Source organism: Giraffa tippelskirchi, chromosome 4 (assembly GCF_054371585.1).
Source record: "Giraffa tippelskirchi isolate mGirTip1 chromosome 4, T2T-mGirTip1v1.2.pri, whole genome shotgun sequence".
Classification (NCBI taxonomy): Eukaryota; Metazoa; Chordata; class Mammalia; order Artiodactyla; family Giraffidae; genus Giraffa; species Giraffa tippelskirchi.
Window position 1 is genome coordinate 186194375 of NC_137278.1, and position 18412 is coordinate 186212786.

An 18412-nucleotide genomic window follows, 5' to 3' on the forward strand; every position below is an offset into this window, starting at 1 on the left:
GGAGCCTCAGTCTGTTAGAAGAACAGGAACAGTTTATTTCCTTGTCTAGCTAGTTTTTGGGGGACAGATGGTTCAGCCAATCATTAATGAGACAAAGAATGGCAATTTTGAGGGGTGGTGTCTGGCCTTATATGTAAACAAGGGGGTCATCTAAGAGTCTCATGGGAGTTAGGAGAGAGTAGAGGGTGATCTGAGTTGTATGGGGAGATGGTTCTTCACAGGAAGCCCTTTCCTGGAACGCAATAGGGTGGGAGTTTTTGGAAAACTGGTTTGGAGCAGCAGTCGCCAACCTTTTTGGCACTAGGCATGAGTTTCATGGAAATCAATTTTTCCACGGACCAGGGCAGGGGATGGTTTTAGGATGATTCAAGCGCATTTATTGTGCACTTTATTTCTATTATTATTACATCAAGTCCACCTTAGATCATCAGGCATTAGATCTCAGAGGTTGCGGACCCCTGGTTTGGAGCATTAATTGTTTCTATTTTCTAGGACTATAGAGCTTGGGTAAAATCAATGTGTCACCACTTTTCCCAACAAATTCTTGTTAAACCTCTCAGTCTGAGTTCTCCCTTTGTTAAGCTGTCATAATCAGCTCTGAGACAAAGATTTGCTTGCAGTATTTTTGTTGGGGTGTCCTCTTGAAATTAACAGGAGCAGAAAAGGAAAGCAGTTATGGTTGGAGCAGTCTCTGCAAACCAAACTGGGCCCACAGCCTGTCTGTTTGTGGCCCCAAGATAAGTAAGAATTGTTCTTACATTTTTAAAGGGTTAAAAAAATATATAGATAGATAGAGGTTGACCTTCTATTACCTGCAAAGCCTAAAAAATATGTGATCCAACGTTTTCAGAAAAAGTTTGCCTACTCCTGGATTAGGAAGGGAAGTGGACTGCTGATGCTGTCACAACAAAGGCCCTACCTGGCCCATCTTACTCAGAAGCTGGAAGAGTGTGCACTTGTTTAGTTGCTAAGTCATTTCCTATTCTTTGCGACCCCATGGACTGCAGCACGCCAGACTTCCCTGTCCTTCACTGTCTCCCAGAGTTTGCTCAAATCATGTCCATTGAACTGATGATTCATTCAACCATCTCATCCTCTGTGGCCCCCTTCTCCTCCTGCCTTCAATCTTGCCTAATATCAGGGTCCTTTCCAGTGAATCGGCTTTTCGTATCAGGTGGCCAAAGTATGGAGCTTCAGCTTCAGCATCAGTCCTTCCAATGAATATTCAGGATTGATTTCCTTTAGGATTGACTAGTTTGATCTCCTTGCTGACCGAGGGACTCTCAAGAGTCTTCTCCAGTCTTCTCCACAATTTGAAAGCATCAATTCTTTGGCGCTCAGCCTTCTTTATCGTCCTGCTCTCACATCTGTTATGTGACTACTGGAAAAACCATAGCTTTGACTATACAGACTTTTGTTCTGTAGACCTTTGGAAAGAGTTTACTGTGGCATCATTAAAAGCTTCTCTATGATCACTTTCCCAGGAGAAATCTAATAGGGTGGGAATGCAGACAAAGGGGCATAGTTTTATTAGATGGATAGAATATTAGATGAATATTTAGATGGATATTTTATTAGATGAATAGAATTCTCAGGGTTGCCTGAGAATCTCTTGCTGATTCCATAAGGTATTGTCTCACTATATCCCTTCCAAACACCTTTTGGCATCTGTACATAATTTATAACCATATTTTAATAATGTAATTAAAAAGTTATTGTATATATTTTGAGTTGGGCTATAGGGATGCCCAAAATATTTTCCATAGCTACAGTGTTAACTGTAAAAATGCACTGTATTCCTCTGACTCTCATTTCCTGGGGTTGATATAAATTGACGGTCTAGTGTCAAGTCTTGTGCTATCTGTTCTTTGTGCCATAAATTCCAGGACATCTTGAGAATACATGTGATTGTATGGTGAGGGCATCAAAGCCCCTCTGGTACTTATTTGAAAAGTATCAACTCATTTTTCCCAGAAAAATATCACGAATAATTTTACAGCTAAATTCCTTCAAATGCAGTACTCTGCTTAAAGATAAATAGATTTTATCTTTTGTGTTTTTGCTTTTTCTGACACATGCACTGAATTCTAATAAGTAAAAATTTAAAAATGAATAGTTCCAGAAACTTCTCTCTGCTAATGTTCTTCACCATCAGGAAGCTAGCTGAGGCAACAAGATAGAGGAGAACAAAATTGAGGATCAGAAGGAGGGAAACTGGAGAAGCAGGTAATTTATGTCCTCAACAAAGCACTTTTATTACATGGAAAATTGTTACAATTTTGTGCCAGTCATAGTAAAGCTATGCTCTGTCTTTATGATCAGACTTTTATAATTTTTTGACCTGGCAAGAAATATGCTGCCTTTCCAATTTTCCACAAGTCCAGGTCTCTTTTGGTCTCTCCTAGACAGTGGTACCCGTGACAGTCTGTGGAGCCAAACTCACCCTTTCCAGTCACCCCCTTGAGAAAAATAGGGATGGACTTTCTTTTCCAGCCACAGTTCATGCTTATCTTGAGGAAGTCAACCTCAGACCCGTGAGTGACATTCCTGACTTCTTTCAGGGCACAGCCTTCTCTTGTCCTTGGCCTCAATCTCACTACTGCGGACTTTTCGCAGCTACAGGAGCTGGAGATGAAGTGTGGTGCCTTCTAAACCACGGGAAGTGAGGGATGGTGAGGGAAATGTTGGGGGGAGAGGTATTTCTGCTCATCTTTGGGGGCTTTAAGTTCACACTGCTTCTAACCAAGTAAAGCTCTTTTTTACTTCGTTTCTCTTTCCTTTATTCTTGTGCTTACAATTGTTTCTTTATTTTTTAAAGTTTCTTTTTTTGGGGGTAATTTTATTTATTTATTTATCCCTTTTTGACTGTGATGGATCTTTGCTGCTGTGTGGGCTTTCCTCTAGTTGTGGGGAGTGGGGGCTTCTCTCTAGTTGCAGTGTGCAGGCTCCTAATTGCAGTGGCTTCTCTTGTTGAGGAGCACAGGTTCTAGGGTCTGTATGCTTCAGTAGTTACGACCCTTGCGCTCTAGAGCTCATTATTTGTGCCACACGAGCTCAGTTGCTCCTCAGCATATGGGATCTTCCGGGATCAGGGATCGAATCCATATCTTCTAAACTGGAAGGTGAATTCTCTACTACTGAGTTGCCAGAGAAGCCTAAAATTTAATTTTAATTGGATGATAATTGCTTATACAATGTCGTGTCGCTTTCTGCCATACAACAGCATGAATCAGCCATAAGTATACGTATATCCCCTCCCTCCTGAACCTCCCTCCCACCCCCACCCACCATCTCACTCCTCTAGGTTGTCACAGAGCACTAGGTTGAGCTCCCTGTGTTATATAGCAACTTCCCACTAGCTATTTTACAGGTGTGTTAATTATTAGTACTTTTCAATTTGTTTATAGGAAACCATTCTAATGCATTTAATGTATGTTTTAAAATATACGTTCTTAAAACGTGTGCTTTATTTGGAGTATCTATGTTTAATCTCTGCATTTGTTTTCGTGATACAAATCATATTGTATCTTACTTGGTTTTATCCAGCAGTGTGCTTGTACCATCCACCAAGAAGGATATGGCAACCCACGCCAGTATTCTTGCCTGGAAAATCCCATGAACAGAGGAGCCTGGTGGGCTACAGTCCATGGGGTCGCAGAGTCAGAGATGACTGAAGTGATTTAGCTTACATATACTGTTCTGTGTACATTTGCTCTATTCTTCCAGCCATTCATGATATTCCTTGGTGTGCATTTACCGTGTTTAACATTTAAAAAACTTATTCTTTACTTTTTGGCTGCACCATGCAGCATGTGGTATCTTAGTTCCCTGACCAGGAATCAAACCCGTGTGCCCCCTGCAGCGGAAGCGTAGAGTTCCAACCGATAGACCGCCAGGAAAGTCCTACCATATTTGACTTTTAATCCATCATTGGTGAACTTCTAAACCGAGATTAGCTTCCTGCTGCAACAAACAACACTGCAATGAACATCCTTGTACATGGTTCCTTCCGGAGACATGTGAGAAGTTTGGAAGGAAATATACCCAGGAATGAAATTGCTAGGACATAGGATCTGCATACAGTTAATTTGACTAAATAGTGCCAGATTGCTCCTGAGAGCAGGAACTTTTGTTTAATTTCCCAGAAAGAATGTATGAGAGTTCACACACACACACACACACACACGCACGCACGCACGCACGCACATACACACACATGCAAGCATATGGAAACATGTACAGGGACTTGTACATATACACAAATACACGTTGTTACCATAATTTACTTAAGTCAGCTTCTAATTTTTTGCCTTTTTAAATTAAAACCACTAATGGTGGTTTTAATTTGCATTTCTTTGATTATTGCACATGTTTTTCTTAATTGTTTTGGATTATCTTGGTTCAGTCAGTAAAGAATCTACCTGGAAGGCAGGAGATGCAGGTTTGATTCTTAGGTGGGGAAGATCCCCTGGAGGAGGAGATGGCAACCCACTCCAGTATCCTTACCTGGGAAATCCCATGGACAGAGGAGCCTGGCAGGCTACAGTCCATGGAGTCACAAGAGTTGGACATGACTTAGCATCTAAACCACCACCAGATTGCCTGTTTCTATACTTCACCCATTTTAAAATTAGGATTGCTGTCTTCTTCTGTCTAATTTAAGCAGCTTCTTATGTCAAATTGAGTGTATTAACAGAAGAAGGATAAGATTTACTTCCCTTCTTTATAGCTTCCCGCTCAAGACCTGTGTAATTTCACCATTCATCAACCACATGAAGAGCATTTAAAAAAATCTGTTAAAATTATGAGCATTAGTGTTACCTCAATTTACTAAGAAATTGTAGAGTCTTTTTTCTTTTTTTTGAGGGGAGGAGTATAGTATCCACTTGTAGGCAAGTTGGTAGTATAAATGGGAATGGAGCTGTTAGGATTTTCTTTGTTAGGACAAGTTCCTCCAGTTATCAAAAGATAATTATCAAAAGGGGAAATAAATGAGTATCTGATTCTACTTAGGTCATAATGAACAGCTAGCTAATCAACTGCTGCACTGTAATAGAAATGGAAATGCATCTTTCCAGGCATCCTCTCTGAAATTAGGTGTTGCTCAACATTGTCCTTTGGATCCAGTCCCCCATACATGGGCTTCCCTGATGGCTCAGTGGTAAAGAATCAGCCTGCCAATCCAGGAGACGCAAGAGACATCCATTTGATCCCTGCGTGGGTCAGAAAGATTCCCTGGAGGAGGAAATGGCAGCCCACTCCAATATTCTTGCCTGGAAAATCTCATGGACAGAGGAGCCTGGCAGGCTACAGTCCATGGGGCCGCAGAGAGTTGGACATGACACACACCCCATATATACTCCTTCTAATTTCTGTCTTGTGAACTTAGAAATAATATGGAAAATAGAACAAAATGTGAAAATAACTTGGACCCAGGACTATAGTGTTAATTAAAGCTGCATGGTTTTGAAAAAAGTACTCAAATTTTCGGGGCCTTATTTCAATTTCCCAGTCTCTAAAAGAAGAAATAAAGCTGTATGATGGTTAGTCGTTTAGTCCAAAAAAGAACCAAAAATGCTATAAAACTCTTACTATTTCCAAACTTAGAAGGGTTTACCAGCAGAAGACTTTAACATCAATTTTTTAAGACAAGGATGGAATCAGTTATAAGGAAACATCCAAAGCAAGAGAGAATTATTTGTAGAAATTAGGACATATAATGGCTAATTAAAATGTATTAACACAGTAGATAAATAAAGGATTTCCCAGGTGTGTGTGTGTGTGTGTGTGTGTGTGTGTGTGTGTGTGTGTGTGCGCCTGTGCCTGCTCAGTCGTGTCCGATTCTTTTCAACTCCATGTACTGTAGCCCACCAGGCTCCTTTGTCCATGGGATTCTCCAGGCAAGAATACTGGAGTGGGTTGCCATGCCCTCCTCCAGGGGATCTTCCTGACCCAGGTACTGAACCCACATCTTTTGCATTGGCAAGTTGATTGTTTCTGCTGAGCAACCAGGGAAGAATCAACCTGCCAAAGCAGGAGACAAAAGAAGTGTGGGTTTGATCCTTGGCTTGGAAAGATCCCCTGGAGGAGGAAATGGCAACCCACTTCAGTATTCTTGCCTGGGAAATTCCATGGACAGAGGAACCTGGTGGCTAGAGTCCATGGGGTCAAAAAGAGTTGGCCATGGCTGAGCACACACTCCCACACATCTAATACATTTGAAATTAGCTGTAATGGATTTTTGAGCACATATATAATATTTTATGTCAGAATTATAAAGCTCATTATATATGAATAGAAATTCTTAACTCCTTGAAGATATGCCTCAACCTCTTATGTAAAGTGATAACTTTTCAGCCTATGCTCAACTTTCTGTGGTCTGTGGAACATTAGTAAGTTTTACTTCAAAGAGTATCCCCTAAATAAACATATTCAGTGAATATTTATTCCCTACCATGTGTCAGGTATTATTTAGGTGCTAAGGATATTCTGGTAAATAAACAAGGTTGCTACCCCCATAGGGTTGGTATTCTAATGTAAGAAATCAGAATTTAAAAAATTTTAGTGGTGATGAGTGCTTCCCAGGTGGTGCCAATGGTAAAGAACCCATCTGCCAATGCAAGAGACATAAAGAGACCCTAGTTGGATCCCTGGGTCAGGAAGATTCACTGGAGAAGGACATGGCAATCTACTCCAGTATTCTTGCCTGGAGAATCCCATGGACAGAGGAGCCTGGCGGGCTACAGTCCATGGGGTCACAAACAGTTGGACACAACTGAAGCAACTGGGCATACAAGCACGCACTATGATATAAATAAAGTTGGTGATGTGGGGAGAACTGGTAAGGGCCAGTGCTTTAGAGGAGGTTCAGGTAGAAGATGCTTGAGCTGAGGTTTAAAGAATGAAGAGAGTTAATCATAAGAAGAGCTGAAGGGTATGTTTTCAGGCAGAGGAAATTCCAAGTACAAAGTCCCTCATGTCGGAAGGGGTTTGGCAGGGAAAAGGCAGAGGACGGAGCCTAGTGGACAAAAGAGTGGTGGGCAAGGAATAGTGGTTGATAAGGTTTGAGAGTGAGGTTCTGGCTAAAGGTCAAAAGGCTCTGCAGGCCTATTTATGAAGATTGTACTTTAAGAACATTTAACTCGTTGATATGCAGGGAATCATATTTTTGAAAGCTTATTTTGGCTTCATTGTTGGAATGGTTATGGGTCTAAGAGTGGATGCAGAGATGTCAATTGGGAAGCAATTGCAGTACTCCTGAGAGACATGATGGGGCCATAGTCTACAGTAATAGCAGCTGTGGTAGAGAGAAGGAGACACATATTCTTTGAGAGGCCAAACTCATAGACCTTACAGATAGGTTAGATGTGGATGGTGAGGGGAAAAAGGAGGAAACAAAAATGATTCCGGAAAGTACTCAACTAAAAAAATTTTTTTAGTGGCAGACTACCTCTGAGCTTTCAATGTAGATCAAGACTCTCCAAGCAGGGGTATATGCTGCTTGGGATCTCAGGCACATCCTTTGTCCCTGCATTTTCAGCATCATCTCTTGATGCTTTGAAGATTAAAATATTTAGTAGAGAAGTTATCTATTTAAAGGAGACAGTGTTTATTTTCTCCCTTCAATGTATTCATTCATTTGACCATCCATCTACACATTCCACAAATATCTTAGGATGAATTGAGAAGTTAGCATTGACATACTTTACCCTATCATATGTAAAATAGATAATTATCAGGAAGCAGCTATATAATCCGGGAATCTGAGCCTGGTGCTCTGTGATAACCTAGAGGGATGGGATGGGATGGGAGAGGGAGGCTCATGAGGGAGAGAATATATGCATAAAATTCTGACTGGTTCACATTTTTGTATGGCAGAAACCAACACAACATTGTAAAGCAATTGTCCTCAAAAAAAAAAAAAAAATCTACTAAACACTCATTATATTCCACACTCTGTAATGGACTCATCAAAGTCAGTAAGTCCTTTTTCTTGAGGCATACATCTATAAAGGCCTATTTTTTTTTTTTTTTTAAATAAAGACCTATTTTTTGAAGATTAATTTAAAAGAAGGAATTGAGTGATGGGAATGTAAAAATGAAGCAGGGTTAGTAATAAGTCCATGAAAATATTTTGCAGAAGAATTTTGGAGTTAAATAAATTTGCAGTAACATAAGAGAGGATCTTGGGATTTTAGTCTCTTAAAAAGGAAGAAGATGAGACACATATGGATGAGTTGGGCCAGGTCAGATTGTTCTGCAAAGTCCAGAAGGGTTTGGTATGAGGTTTTCTTGGGTGAATGAATATAGTGTGACTATGGGTGTTGGTAGCTGGTTAGAAGTACATCCTGAAACCAACACAATATTGTAAAGCAGTTTTCCTCCAATTAAAAAATAAAAGTATACCCTAGGCCAAGCTAAGTCAATGCAGCTTAACTCAAATTTTCTAGTCAAATTCCCTATGAATAGATGTGTACTGAGAGTCAATGGCCAACAAAGTGTATTGAATGGTTCCATGCGACTATAAATAGCCACTGTCAACATATTTTCTTCTGTATCATGAGGTCTTGTCATTAGAAATCATGACACACTACAAGAATTTCTAGAAATTCTGAAGAGGTCAGTTTGACTAATGAATTTCAGTGCTAGACTTGGTGAATTTAATTCCAGACAAATACCTCAGACCCTTCTTGAACTTTGGGCATTTGTTATGCTATAATAATAGTCTGGCAAAAGAGTCTTGATTTTTCTTTTTTTTTTGTTATTTTCTAATAAATTTGAAAGCATTTGAGCTGTTGAAGATTGTTTAATCCAAGTATGAGGTATAAAAGGAAGTACTGAAGTGAACATAGTAAATATCTTTTAGAAACATTGGGATACTGTTCAGGTATCTCTACTAAAAAAATCTGATGTTTATGGAATCTTTGCCTTACTTCATTGTCTCTTGCCTTGACTATCTCTGAACTGAGGGCTGCGTTTGCATACTGTTAGGGTCACAGATCACATTCCTGGGGAATGAAAAAAAAGAATCTGTCCAATTAGTAAATCCTATCCACACCATGAATTCTTATTTATTCATATGAGTTTGGAGTGTAGACATGGTGCTTGCAAAGTGCAGGTACTTTTCTAAAGTAAGAATAAAATGTGACTAGGGAAGTAAGAATAGTATGATAAGCATTATATTTATGTAATAAAATTAATTCAGGAAAGCTGTTGCATTTATAACCTAGAAGAGGTTGTCCTTTTCAGGGGAGTTAAAATGGACTGAAGTATATAGAAAAATTATTTGAAATCCTTCCAAACACATCTTTTATGTAGCTTTACAAAATATATTTATTTGTTCAAAATAATGACATTTTTAAGTGAACAAAAGGATGAAATGTACTAAGAAAATGCCAGATGTTCGTCATGCTAAAACAAAAGACCTGCCTGGTATCAGAAATCATATTCAGATGAATGAATGTGTTTCTGGTATCTTCCATTTGCCCCTCCAAATCCATCTTCTTCCTTTCACCTCCCCTGCCCCCCCAACTATTGGCCTTGGAAGACAGATGTGCATGGACTGTTCATGGACTCCCTTGCCCTCTCATTTTTGATTGGGTTTGCCAAAGGGGACCTCTGACAGAAGCCAGAGAAGGGAGAAGTATACTGATGCCCTTGGCTGTCTTCCTGAAGGGTCTCCTTGAGCTGGAGTGTTCCTCCACAGACGGTTACAGCCCTTCTTCTGTTGACCCATTATATTGACTCCTTCCACATTCTACTGGTCACTCCCTGACCCTGATCTAAAGAGGTAAACTGCTCTCCCGTTATTCTGCTGTCCCTTGTGTTCCCACATCTTTGTGGATAATCCCTTCATTATACTTTCTTTGAAGTATCCTATCTGTATTTGTCATCTGTTTCCTATTGGGACATAGGTTGATGAATTTTTTATTATTCATTTGTTTATTTTTGGCTGTGCTGAGTCTTCAGTGCTGCTGTGCGGCCTTTTCTCTAGTTGCAGCAAGTGAGGGCTACTCTCTAGTTGCTATGCACGGGCTTCTCATTGCAGTGGCTTCTCTTGTGGAGCATAGGCTCTAGGGCTCGTGGGTTTCGATAGCTGTGACTTCCAGCTCGAGAGCACAAACTCCATAGTTGTGGCCCACAGCCTTCATTGTTCTGTGACATGTTGTATCTTCCTGAACCAGGGAAGATTGAACCCGTCTCCTGCATTGGCAGGTGGATTCTTTACCACTGAGCTGCCAGGGAAGCCTGATTGATTAAATTTGAAAGCAAATCTTATCCCTGGAGCTTCCTTAAGGGATCTATTTTCATTTGGCATATAATAAGATATGAAGAATTTATTGCCAGGAAAATATAGCATGGGAATTATATTTTTATCTTGTGCCAGACACTATGAAAGATCTTTAAAATATTAATCTGTATTTCCAAATCAGAGATACTGGTAGATAACAATTCCCAGAAGACAGAGAGCTTTGGTTGAATTGAGGAATGATGCTCTCAGATCCTTTCTTTTATCTTTAGGAAATACTGCTTGTGAAGCTCTGGCCAACCTGAGAGACTTACAGGAAGCTCTCCTATCTGGGACATTTACGCTAACCATTTATTGCTCACACATTGTATGTAAAACATCATGCATTTAACAAATGGAACAATTGGTATCAAAGAAATCATACATTTTAACCTTGTGTTTTGTCACAAAAGAGGTGATTGGTAGAATCAGAACTCAAATTTAGATATTCTGACTCAAAATTTCATAGATTTCCACTACATTGTGTATGAATGAAGCAAAATCCCTCCTTAGTGTATTAAGAGGAATAGGACAAACACAGATGTCTAATATTCAAATTAGGATGGGAAAGTTTCATGGCAAAATTAGAGAAAGAAGGTGTTTACATGTAGGAAATGAAGAGAGCATTTGTGATGAAGCTTCTCATAGGTTTTTTGGAAAAGGTGTTTAAGTCCAATCCTAAAGTCCAGTTTAGCCATATTAAATCCATGGAAGATACAGGGGCACTTGGGTCTTGGGGGACCTTGGAATGCTAAGCCAGGAAATTTAAAATGTAGCCCCTAGTCAGTAGATATCTTCTAAAAGTATTTGATTAAGATTGTAACACCAGTGAATAATCAGTTAATGTTTATGAAAATTAATTTGGCAGAGTCTCAGAGAAGAGATTTAAAAATGAAAATAAAAGAAGACTAGTTAGAAAACATGATATATGAGAAGTAACAAAATTTATTGATAGATGATAAAGGGGAAAAATAAGAAAAATACTTGAAAGAATAGAAATAAAAAGATACAATGACTAATTGGATTTTAGGAAATAGGAAGGAAGTTAAAGATGCCTGAAGTTTTGACCTTGAATTAATGGTGAGACAGAGATTCTAAAGCAGGAAAAAATCATATTCTTGAAGAGGAGAGAGGCAGGAAAGAATAAAAACTTAATTCTGAAATTGCTGGCTTTGACACATTAAAAGTAGGACTTCTAGGTAATACTGGAATGTAGAAGTGAGGCACAGTCAAGTTGATTGGGGTCATCTCTAAGATTATTTAGTAGATGTCTTGGTTTTGTTTGTAGAACATAGGTGGCCAGGGTTGGAGGGATGGTGGGATGGAGTGTGGGTCAAGGGGGAGCTGTGTCAAGACAGGATGTTCTTGAAGGTCAGGTCTAACTGGGAGATGTGTTCATGCGAAGCTACCCTGGCAGATGTGGTCATGGTTGTATCTTAGTGCTTAGCGACAAGTTCAATAATAAAATAAAACTGAAAAAATAAGCAACAAGTTTGAAAGCCAAGAGCAAAGAGAAGACACATATGCTATAAAAAATACTGTTTTGAAGAGCTACTTAATCATAGGTGTGGATAGTGAGTATCCAGTACTGTTGTAGCTGAATATTATGATGAATACTGTGAATAAAAGGGTGGTTGCTGAAAACCTTGGTGCGATAGGGTGATCATGTAAGAGGAAGAGAACAGAGAGCTAAAGTTTGGAGGATGTCTGTGTCTGATTGAGTGTGGGGTACAGTGGAAGAGGAAAAATGAAAAGGCTTAGAGGAGGAGGAGACTAGGATGCAGTTAGAACTGAGGAAAGAAAAGCTTTTCAGGATAAAGAAATAGTCAAGTTCCCATGATGATGACTGTGGGGAGATCATTGGAACGAAGAATGATGATATTGAAAACTTGCAAGAATAGATTTTCAGTATACTCCTGGACCAGAAGCCACAGAGTCAAGGGCAGGAGTTTTGAAGTGTGACATACCTAAATTGGAGTTCCAGTTCTGTCACTTACCAGCTGTGTCAATTTGGCTAAATTTCTTAAGAATATTCCTAGTTTTCTAAAGTGTAAAAAATAATTCCCTTTTGCATGATTCTTATACGAATTCAGTGAGGCAGGTGAAATTGCTTGGTAGAATGCCTAGAACATAGCACAGTCTTAATTAAACCTATTCCTTTAAGAAAATAATAAGTGGTAAGAAAACAGAAAAAAAGCTAAGAATTGGATAATCTTTTGAAAAGTTTCACAGTGAGAGGATCTGAGAAATTTATAGTGAAGATTTTTTTTTTTTTAGGATAATTGGAACTGAGTATGTTTGCTTATGGGCTTCCCTGGTGGCTCAGATGGTAAAGAATATGCCTGCAATGCAGGAGACCCAGGTTTAATCCCTGGGTCAGGAAGATCCCCTGGAGAAGGGATGGCTACCCACTCCAATATTCTTGTCTGGAGAATCCCATGGACAGAGGAGCCTGCTGAGCTACAGTCCATGGGGTCACAAAGAGTTGGACATGAATGAGCGACTAACACACACACACATTTGCTTATGGAGGAGAGAAGCTAAGAGAGGGTAGAGAACGTGAAGAGTCAAGAAAAAAAAATAACCGATGAATCAAGAGCCTGGATGACAAAAGGTCAAGAATTTAGGATCAGGTGCGCAAGAAGAATGGGCCTCAAAAGGAACATGCATGACTCTTAGGAAGGAGAAGGAAATAAGTATATTTTTAAGTGCAGAGGAGAGAAGCTGTTGGAGCTATTTTTGAAAGCATGTGTCTTGCTAGTAAAGGAACAAAGTTGTTTAGTTTAGGAATGATGTAACATTAGAAAAAAAATACTGTACATCATTTTTGGAGAACTTGATTTTCTTAAATATATTGGAGGAAACAATCTCTCTCCATTGGGAGTGGGAAAAGAGCAAACGTTTTCATCAGAGCTTGAGTCAGCTTCAGAAAGCAATCAACTGCCTTAGTATGAAGAGTCCCAGTGTCAGTCTTGGTAATAGGCAGAGGAATGCATGGCTCCTAAAGGGACAGCAGTGATTCACGGTTTACAAAATAAACCTCAAGCCTGATGAAGTCCACCATGCTTCCTGTGTCTGTTATCCTGCTTTGTTCATTCATTCATTCATTGAGTACCTATCTTAAGACAGACAATTATAAATTAGATACATGGGATAAACAAGGTCCATGTTCTTACAGAGCTAACAGTCCAGCTGGAAATAGGATTGAGAAGGAGAAAATACTAGAATATTAAGAAAAATACCACACTGAGTCTTCAGAATCTGAAGCATTTTGTGTGTCTGTGTGCATATGCCTGTGTGCATGCATGCTAAATTGCTTCAGTCAGTCATGTCTGACTCTTTGCGACCCTTTGACTTTAGCCCACCAGGCTCCTCTGTCCGTGGGATTCTCCAGGCAAGAATACTGGAGTGGTTTCCCATGCCCTCCTCCTGGGGATCTTCCCAACTTGGGGATCAAACCTGCATCTCTTACATCTCCTGCATTGACAGGCAATTTCTTTACTACTAGTGCCACCTGGGAAACCCATGTATATGCCTATGCATACGTACATGTGTATGTATCCATATCCAGCTTTAAATGTAAATGTATTTGTGTATGTGTGTGATAAATATTCAGAGAAGAGGTAGTAACTGTAGATTTTCCTGACTGTGCCAGCCTTCGTATAAAGAAACTAACTACTAAATAATATCACTGTGGGAATGCTTTTAGGTAGAGGGCAGCAAAAGTTAGAAGGAGTACAGAATGAAGCAGGGCAAAAGCTAATAGAGTTTTACCAAGAGAACACACTGGTCATAGCAAACACCCTCTTCCAACAACACAAGAGAAGACTCTACACATGGACATCACCAGATGGTTAATACTGAAATCAGATTGATTATATTCTTTGCAGCCAAAGATGGAGAAGCTCTATACAGTCAACAAAAACAAGACTGGGAGCTGACTTTGGCTCAGATCATGAACTCCTTATTGCCAAATTCAGACTTAAAAAGAAGAAAGTAGGGAAAACTGCTAGACCATTCAGGTATGACCCAAATCAAATCCCTTATGATTATACAGTGGAAGTGACAAACAGATTCAAGTGATTAGATCTGATAGAGTGCCTGAAGAACTTTGGATGGAGGTTCGTGACATTGTACAGAAGGCAGGGATCAAGACCATCCCCAAGAAAAAGAAATGCAAAAAGGCAAAACGGTTGTATGAGGAGGCCTTACAAATAGCTGCGAAAAGAAGAGAAGCCAAAAGCAAAGGAGGAAAGGAAAGATATACCCATTTGAATGCAGAGTTCCAAAGAATAGGAAGGAAAGATAAGAAAGCCTTCCTCAGTGATCAGTGCAAAGAAATAGAGGAAGACAATAGAACGGGAAAGACTAGAGATCTCTTCAAGAATATTAGAGATACCAAGGGAACATTTCATGCAAAGATGGGCCCGATAAAGGACAGAAATGGTATGGACCTAACAGAAGTAGAAGATATTAAGAAGAGGTGGCAAGAATACATGGAAGAACCATACAAAAAAGTTCTTCATGACCCAGATAATCATGATGGTGTGATCACCAACCTAGCGCCAGACATTTTGGAATGCGAAGTTAAGTGGGCCTTAGGAAGCATCACTATGAATAAAGCTAGTGGAGGTGATGGAATTCCAGTTGAGCTACTTCAAATCCTAAAAGATGATGCTGTGAAAGTGTTGCACTCAATATATCAGCAAATTTGGAAAACTCAGCAGTGGCCACAGGACTGGAAAACATCAGTTTTCATTCCAATCCCAAAGAAAGGTAAAGCCAAAGAATGCTCAAACTACCACACAATTGCACTCATCTCACACGTGAGTAAAGTAATGCCCAATATTCTCCAACTCAGTCTTCAACAGTATGTGAACTGTAAACTTCCAGATGTTCAAGCTGGATTTAGAAGAGGTAGAGGAACCAGAGATTCAACATCCGTTGGATCATCAAAAAAGCACGAGAGTTCCAGGAAAACATCTGCTTTATTGACTATGCCAAAGCCTTTGATTGTGTGGATCACAACAAACTGTGGAAAATTCTGAAAGAGATGGGAATACCAGACCACCTGACCTGCCTCTTGAGAAGTCTGTATGCAAGTCAGAAAGCAACAGTTAGAACTGGACATGGAACAACAGGCTGGTTCCAAATAGGAAAAGGAGTACGTCAAGGCTGTGTATTGTCACCCTGCTTTAACTTATATGCAGAGTACATCATGAGAAATGCTGGACTGGATGAAGCACAAGCTGGAATAAAGATTGCTGGGGGAAATATCAGTAACCTCAGATATGCAGATGACACCATACTTATGGCAGAAAGCGAAGAAGAACTAAAGAGCCTCTTGATGAACGTGAAAGAGGAGAGTGAAAAAGTTGGCTTAAAGCTCAACATTCTGAAAACGAAGATCATGGCATCTAGTCCCATCACTTCATGGCAAATAGATGGGGAAACAGTGAGAGACTTTATTTTCTTGGGCTCCAAAATCACTGCATATGGTGACTGCAGCCATGAAATTAAAAGTTGCTTGCTCCTTGGAAGAAAAGTTATGACCAACCTAGACAGTTATTAAAAAACAGAGACATTACTTTGCCAACAAAGGTCCATCTAGACAAACCTATGGTTTTTCCAGTTGTCATGTATGGATATGAGAGTTGGACTGTAAAGAATGCTGATCGCGGAAGAATTCATGCTTTTGAGCTGTGGTGTTGGAGAAGACTCTTAAGAGTCCCTTGGACTGCAAGGAGATCCAGCCAGTCTTTCCTAAAAGAAATAGTCCTGAATATTCATTGGAAGAACTAATGCTGAAGCTGAAACTCAATACCTTGGCCACCTAATGCGAAGAGCTGAGTCATTGGAAAAGACGCTGATGCTGGGAAAGATTGAAGGCTGGAGGAGAAGGGGCCAACAGAAGATGAGATGGTTGGATGGCATCACCGACTCAATGGACATGAGTTTGTGTAAACTCCAGGAGTTGGTGATGGACAGGGAGGCCTCGTGTGCTGCAGTCCATGGGGTGTTAAAAGAGTCGGACATGACTGAGCAACTGAACTGAACTAAACTGAGCATAAATTAGTGCAATATCTTTTATACTTGTTTTACTTTAAAGTATGTTGTCTTTCAAAGAAAAAATTTGAGATTCAGTATTGCCAAGATTTTAGCGAGGCACTCTTATGCTACTGATGGGAGTATAAATTGTTAAATCTGTCTGGAAAGCAATTTGGCAATATGTACTAAGAGCATTAATATGTTCATATCTTTTCCATATGTGATTTTAGGGAATTTATCTTAAGGGAAATAATGTAGAATGTGGGCAAAGCTCTATACACAGAGATACTATAGCCTAATTTATAACAGAAATAAAATGCTAAAAATTTAAATTATGTATCAATAGAGAAATGGTTGTCTTGTTATTGCACATGAAAATATGAATGTCATGTAAATAATTAAAATTATTTACTCAAGGAGTTTTAATGACATGGGACTATATGATACAGGAAATTATATAGAAAGAACAGGATGCAAATTTTTATATATTGTATATCGTTAATATTTAAAGCAATTCCATAAAATTGGATGCAAGGAAATAGGCCAATATGCTTTACACTTTAAGCATTTTTATGATTTGTACATGTGCCTTTTATATTCAGAAATAGCCATAAATATTATTTTAAATAGCGTGTTAATAGATAGCTAGTGGGAAGCTGCTGTATAGCACAGGGAGCTCAGCTTGGTGCTCTATCATGATCTGGGTGGGGGATGGGGGATGGGGAGAGGCTCAAGAGGGAGGGGATATGTGTATACATAAAATAAAAATAAAAACCCCTGTGTTAGAGTGGGCATTAAATGTTTCTGTGATTGTCCCATGAAACATTAAATCTTACGCTGGACCAATCTGGAATATCAATACTTCCATATATAACCATAATATCAATTCAGATTTTTGTGAAAGAATTTGTGAGATGGGTATATTTTAGTGCAATGAGAGAGTTTTCTTTGCTGCTTTTCTTTAGTTTTTTTCCTTAAATTTTTAACATGGCAAATGAAGGCAAACATGTCTTTGGTCTGTGTGTGGTGAATCCAGTGAAGGAGTAGAAGTAACCTTCAATGGACAGTAGTTTTATAGGAAATGATTTCAATTAAGTAAATGGAAAGCAGAGATGTATTACTTTAAGAGTAGAGCAATATATCTTAAAATGTGATCCTTATAGTCCCTTGTATGGGAATCATCACTATAATTGCTCAAGATGTAGATTTGCTGACCTACTAAGTCAGAATCTGAGGATGGGTACTGGGAAGTTGTTTTAAAGCTATATCCTGGATCACCCTCCTGAGATTCTCTAACGTCTACCACCAGTTAAGAGAGATATGAAATTTAGACATTTTTGCAGAGGAACCTTAAACATTGGCTCCAATGTTCATTAAACACAATTTGACCTTTTTTTTAAGTTGCGTGGATCCAAACTGTAAAGCACTTTGCTTACCACATAAGTTGGATGTGGGGCTGTGACCCAGCTACTGCTTGACTGCAATCTTAGTAGAGAGGTTTAGATTTGGAATTCTTGAAGAACAGACAAAGTGGTCAGTAACATTGCTGGGACAAGCGATAGGGGACTGCTTGGCTATAAAACAGCGACCCATCAGTTCTAGTTCCCTTGGGAGTGGTATCCTTTGGGTGGAATGCTTACCCGAGTCATTGCAGAGTAGAGTTCACAACTTTTAATGAAACTGGCTTCCGCGGAGAGCTGCAATGCTTTAGAGCAGCGGAGTCCAACCTTTTTGGCACCAGGCACCAGTTTCATGGAAGATTTTTTCCACAGATCAGGGATGGGAGGTGGTTTCAGGATGATTCGAGCACATTACATTTTTTATGCACTTTATTTCTATTGTTATTACATCAGCTCCACCTCAGATCATCAGAGATTAGATCCTGGAGACTGGGGACCCTGCCCTAGAGGTTAAGAGTGCTAGGGGTCAGTAACACTCATCACTCACCATGTGCCTGGATGAATTAAGTGACTCAATTTTTAGATTCTTCTCATATAAAATGGGGTTACCACTAGTAGCAGCCTAATGACAAAAAATTTGTTGTAAATCATCTAGCACAGGGTTTAGCATGAAATT

General features: G+C 39.5%; 1 protein-coding gene across 10 annotated transcripts in view; it reads left to right on the plus strand.

Moving 5' to 3' along the window:
• PLCZ1 (phospholipase C zeta 1) overlaps positions 1 to 18412 on the plus strand; it is a 347938-nt gene that overhangs the window by 272661 nt on the left and 56865 nt on the right. The gene's annotated exons all lie outside the window — the stretch shown is intronic.